The sequence below is a fragment of the Arachis duranensis genome, chromosome 5, assembly GCF_000817695.3.
Source record: "Arachis duranensis cultivar V14167 chromosome 5, aradu.V14167.gnm2.J7QH, whole genome shotgun sequence".
Taxonomy (NCBI): Eukaryota; Viridiplantae; Streptophyta; class Magnoliopsida; order Fabales; family Fabaceae; genus Arachis; species Arachis duranensis.
This window is the reverse complement of record NC_029776.3, coordinates 90989820-90995994: the sequence shown is the minus strand read 5'-3', so window position 1 is coordinate 90995994 and position 6175 is coordinate 90989820. Positions and strand designations below refer to the sequence as shown.

Here is a 6175-nt window from a genome sequence, read left to right as displayed (position 1 = left end):
CATTTCTTCCATATTTAGTTCTCTCACTACTTGAACCCTCGTTGATCAACCATTGGACCTATTCAAATTCAACAAAAACCAGTTAATTCTCTGCTCATCCACTTCTCCGTGTTTCGTCCACATCCAATACCCATCCTTAAACCCATTACAGTAGAGGTTAAGCGTGATATCTAAAGGTCCTAACCACTTAGTCAGCCAACACTTGTGACACGGGTACCTAGATATCCCTTTCAGACCTAAACAGTTCCATGCTGAAGACATGCGTAACAAATACGTCAACCCCCCCCCCAAATTTAGGTTTTAAACCCCTCCGGTCCACCATTATCCCTATCATACATCTATAGACAATGATTAGGTATCATATAATTGCAACACACACCCTAGAATTCAACCAACAACACAACTTATTAAAATTTTTAGAAAATTCAGCAGAGTGTACCTTATGATTAGAATCTTCTGCCAACAATTTATTATTTTCAAACAAACCAAACATATTTAAACAATTTAAATAATAATTCGGCAGAATTTCTCCTTAATTCAGAGATATCTATCAAATAAAGAGTTTTCACAGAGGAAATAACTACAAGCATAAATTATAACGTAGATGCATTCAATAGAACATCAAATCCTAACCGTTCTAGTGCACAACCCCTTAGAACTCCACAATTTTTTAACAAACAAGGATTTCGAGAAGGCGCCACTACACAACCTTCTCCCACTTCCGTCCTAAAACTCTATCTTAGGAAAAGTAAGTCCAACATAAAATTCAAACAATTCATTATATTTAGAGATAGAAAACCAACTTCGAATATTATTGCACAGACAACAAAAAAAGCAAACTCCAAATGATCTCAGAGAAAATAGCACCATCATAATAAAACGAACAATTTTTAAATTCACAAGTTAAAACTAATCCAAAAACTAATTTAAAAGAATAAGTAAAACTCATTATTCTAATTAATTAGAACCTAATTCTAATTTTACCAAACTAACAACAGGCATCACAAAAATAAGCGACATAAGTTTAATGCAATTGAAAGAAACTCATTCACTAAACTCAACTAAAATCTTTAAACAAGCACTCTTAATCTTATCGTACTTAACCTACCCTAATATTATTTAATTTTTTCTTATATTAAATTAACACAACAACTCATAATCACATATTTTATTAAACAAATTTAACCACTAATTTAACAAAAATTCTAACAAAATGCTAAACTTAAAAAATATTCTGAAAAAATAAAACAACCATACCAACAATAAATCTAATGATAGTGATCGCAGGGCCTCTTTAACGTGGTGGTGACAGAGGCGGCAATGATGGCGACGTGAACAGAATCCGCAGGAGAGGAGGATGCAGTCGGGATAGCAACAGCGGTGGTGACAACGGGTGCTCTAGGTAGTGGCGACAACGACAACGTGCTTTCGGCGGTCACGACAGTGACAGCTTCGATGGCGAGGGAGAGAATAGACGAGAAGAGAGAGAGAAGAGAGAGAGTGTGTGTGTTCGCGAAGTGAGGGGAAAGGGTTACCAAAACGACGCGTTTCACTTAACTGTGATACTGGCGGAATATACGAACGAAAAATTCGACGATAAAATTGGCGCAGTGAGTTACGTTTTTGCGCCAACAATTACCGTCGGCTTTAGTCATGGAAAATCTGTTTCGACGGTAATCTTTTCTGGGGACGAATTTCTCCTCCTTTCAGTTGGAAAATCCGATGCTAAATCTGCCGGTACAGGTGATGCTAAATCCAACGGTAATTTCAACGATACTCAACTCTTTTCTTGTAGTGTAACTTGTGAAATCATAATATTTTTAAGAAGTGATGTATAGACAACTTAAATGCTGACAACTTTAAACAATTTAAAAAAAATATTAAAAACTTACACATTGATCCATAAACTTTTTTTTTTAAATGTGCCCATAGCTTACGATTTATAACTTTCGAATTATATATATGTTATTTATTTTTTATTTTATTTTATTTTATTTTATAGAGACTTATACTTTTTTTATATTGACGATGTTAGTGGTTATATAGAGATTTTTATTATTAAATAAAATTATAGAGAAATTAAAAATAAAATTATTTAATATTTTTCCAATAATTTATATAGCTTATAATTTTAATTAAATTTAAATTATATATTCAATTTATATTTATTTATTTTTCCTAACATCATTAATAAATAAAATAGCAAAATTCTTAAGAACTATTAATCAACATATATAAAAGGAAAGATAATGTAAAATAAAGAGAAGGAGGTATAAAATACTTTCTGATTTTATGTATATAAAAAATTATCAAAAATCTTTTGTCAGTGTATGAATTTTTTGGTTATTGAATTAGTAATTAACTCTAATACAAATCATCAAAGAAGGCACACTTAATTAGGAACGACAGATTGACACAAATTATTTTTTTTAGGATAATAGATCTGGTGTTTTATTAGAAAATGGTTCGTTTTGATGTGTTTATGAATATGTAGCAGTATTAGTGATAATTTTTTATTTATTTATTTTTAAATCTAATAAATTTAGATGATAAGAAAGTATTGTGATCACAAAAAAATTCTTTACCAAATGCAAAAGAGTAAAACTAAGGAACCCTAATAATTTGACTTAAAACTTGATCTGAATTCGAATATTTTTTAGTTGAACTCGATTTTGTCATTTGTATTCAATATTATTTTCGAGTTAAATTTATTTTTAGATAGACTCAACTTCGCATTAAGTTATATTTTTTTTAATATGCATATATTAAGTGAAATTTTGATAAAAAGTTAGTCTGTCATATTTTTAGTATTTTTGATAACATAATGTCATTTTTATCATAAAATCATTTATTTTTCTATAATTATTACGTAATATCTATTACCTTTTTTATGTGTAATATTCTTTTAGTTGTTATATATAATTTTCAAAATCATATATGTACTTAAATATTAGGGGTTTAACACTATTACACATTTGCTAATTTTCAATAGTCCTATCAATGACGCGTTTGTTTGGTTTAGAAATGTCAATGGGATAGGACGGGGCAAGAGATGCCTCTCTGTTCCCTATCTCCGCCCTCAGAATTAATCATTGTTTCTGTCTCATTTTTTGCCACGGAGAAATAATTGTTCCTATCCTTGTTCTCTGCATTTTTTGCAGAACTTCATTTTCCATCTTCCTATATTTAACATTTATATGGAAATTATAATAAAAAATATTAACGAAACCAAAAAATAAACTATAAAATATTATTACAAACATACAACCACATATCTTATCCAAGATTATAAGTTCAAAAATACAACATAGAAAATTATAAGCTATAAAATAAAATCTTAAAGTACAACTTTCATTCTAAAAAAAGTTAATAAAATAAAATCTTTAACATCAAATATTCTTTCATTGTCAATATACAACTTTCAACAAACATCTTCATGTTCTCTTCCATATTCTCTATTAAAACAATACAAACATAAATATGTTAACATACATCATAAACAAGTTTTATACATTAAATAAAAATTTAACATAATAAAATAATATATGCTTCAAGCATATGCTTCAATTAAAGTAAAATTAAAGTATATACTTCAATTAAAATTCTTAATATAAGTTAACTATCATGGAAGAACGGTAAAATTAAAGTTCTTATATAACTTGTGTAGTATTTCTTTACCTATTCAAACTTTTTCTAACGAGATTGCTTCAATCTTGCTTTCATCCAACTCCTTATATATAAGCTAAGCTAAGCTCGCCTTATGATCAACAAGGAAATCATCATTTACATTATATTGACAATATTATGTAGCAGGCACAGACTTTACATCTCACTATGCTTTCTTTAATGTTTAGTCATCAATTGGTTCCAATTTAATTTCATAATGGATCATGTCAGCCAAATTGGAGAAGGAATACAATGCAATCTAAACAGATAGCATAGCATAAATTGCTTCCAATAGAGTCTTACGTTTAAAAATTAAAAAAAAAACATCTTTATAAATAGAACACAGCATAGCATTAACATAAAATCATAAACAGAACAGCCAAGATCATAAACAGAACAGCATAGCATAAATAGAACAACATAGCATAAAGTCATAAACAGTCAACAAAATCAGAATTTAGAATTAATGGAAAATCAAAAAAACCTAAAGTATGAAAAAATAAAAAAACAGCCACCAATTATCAGAAAATTTATAGAACAAAGCATTCATTAATAAAAATAACAGCCTCCAACATCAAAAAATCAAAATCACCATCAAATTCATGAAAAAAAAACAGAAACCTAAAGTATGAAAAATTACATTATCAAAAACTAATTATTAAATAGCATGCATTCAAATTAATGAAGTGAAATGCTAAAATACAAGAAGAAAATGAGAGAGCAGTGAATCTTACCAGGGATAAAGAAAAAATGGCCGAAGAAATCAAATATGCCGGTGAAGAGAAGAACGGCGAACGGCACGGAAGAGGATGAACGGCACAGTGCGGTGATGATGCAATGAGTGGACCGGCTAAAACGGACAGTGACAAGGCCGTGACGGTGGTGGTCGGAGGTGGCTGGCTGAGACGCTGCAAAGCAGAGGAAGAGAATGCGGAAGGGGAGGGGTTTCACGAGGAGCAGGGTGAGGGTGTTTAGGGGTCTGAAGGCGGCACTTTGTGTGGGAACTAAGAAGAGGAGTTAGGATTTTTAACTTTTCTATATATATATATGGAAGGTGAAATAACTAAAAAATCAAAGTAAAAACTAAATTCTTAAAAGTATTTAAGTAATTTAATATATTCGGAGATTGTGGAGAATACGAAGACGGGGATGAGAATTCTCATTCGGATCCCCGTATCTGTTTTGAGGAAATTTTATTCCCATATCTGTTTTCGCAGAAAAAATTTTCCACCATCAAAGCTCCATTTGAAGTGGTTTCTACAGAAATCTCTGCCTCTTGAAGATTTTTGATATCTCTAATTTAGTTGGGTTATTAAGGATAGTTCAATCATTGTCTAAATCATCAATAAAATTCACAAAAATTAAAATTTTAAAAACTAGATTAAGGCACGAGTAAAATTTGATAAACTAGTATGATTACTACTGAATTTTGGTTGTTTGTTACTAGGTCTCGTGATTAAACTGTAAAATAATCCTTGCATACAAATACATACATATAGATAGTAGTAGCTTACTTTGGACATTAAACATTAGTATTTAGTATTACGATAATACTAAGGAAATAATATTTAAAGTTATCTTATAGGAAGATGTTCACATGTACTGTTGTACTTGAGTGAAACATGCTATTTCATTACTTTTAGTCATAGAGATATATATCAAAATATATAGATGGTGGAGATTTTGATAAATTTTGTAGAATAAACTCCATTTTTCTAAGTGCACGGAAGAAAAGAGATGTGTTAATCCAGTATCCCATCTTATCAGAATGACAAAGACACTTTTGTGCTACCTGTTTGGCTAATTAATAATGTCTGATGAGTCAAGCACTATTTTATTAAATAGAAGCTAAGTCACAGGCTCACAGCTTAGCTAAAATTTAATGAGTCTTTGATCCAAAATAAAATAGTAGATAAAATAAATAAAATTATAAATTAGGTTAATACAACTTACAGTAATAATAATCACAAAAAGGTATAATTCTTTTTTTTTTGTTAATTTTTAAAGTAAAACTTGTTAATAACTTTATATGTGTGATGCACTTTAAAAAAAATGAGTATAGATAAATATAAGAGAATTATTTTTCCAAAAAAAAAACATTAGATTCCTTTAATTTCTTAGGTTGCCGTGAAAAGATTTAACAAATTTAGTTTAGATATTTTTAACATTTTATAAGAAGTAAAAAAATATCTATAACAACTGAATTTGTTAATATAGAATTTAGGACATATAAAATTATAATTTTAAAATATTAAAGATAAAATTAATATTAAAGATATTTTTAAAGATTAAAAAAATATGTTTATTATTAAGTTTACTTTCATTTTTTACATTATGATTGAATATCCTTAAAAAGCATACCATCCTTGTAAAAACTAATCATTTATTATAGAATGATTTTCATTGACAATAATATGAGAATATGATAAATATCACATGCTTGTTTAGTAATTATAATAAACTATTCTATAATTTCAATCTTCTTGATATAGATAATTTTATATTATAT

The 6175-nt window shown here is 28.7% G+C and overlaps 1 long non-coding RNA gene across 2 annotated transcripts; it reads right to left on the bottom strand.

Moving 5' to 3' along the window:
• Positions 1-3250: 3250 nt before the first annotated feature.
• LOC127747738 (uncharacterized) lies at positions 3251-4658 on the bottom strand. Of its 2 annotated transcripts, XR_008009552.1 has the most exons (3): positions 4401-4658; positions 3679-3757; positions 3251-3455 (listed from the first exon to the last, which is right to left on the bottom strand). It is a non-coding gene; the product is annotated as an uncharacterized LOC127747738 (long non-coding RNA). The 2 variants fall into 2 exon arrangements; XR_008009551.1 differs by lacking the exon at positions 3679-3757.
• Between the last annotated feature and the right edge of the window lie 1517 nt (positions 4659-6175).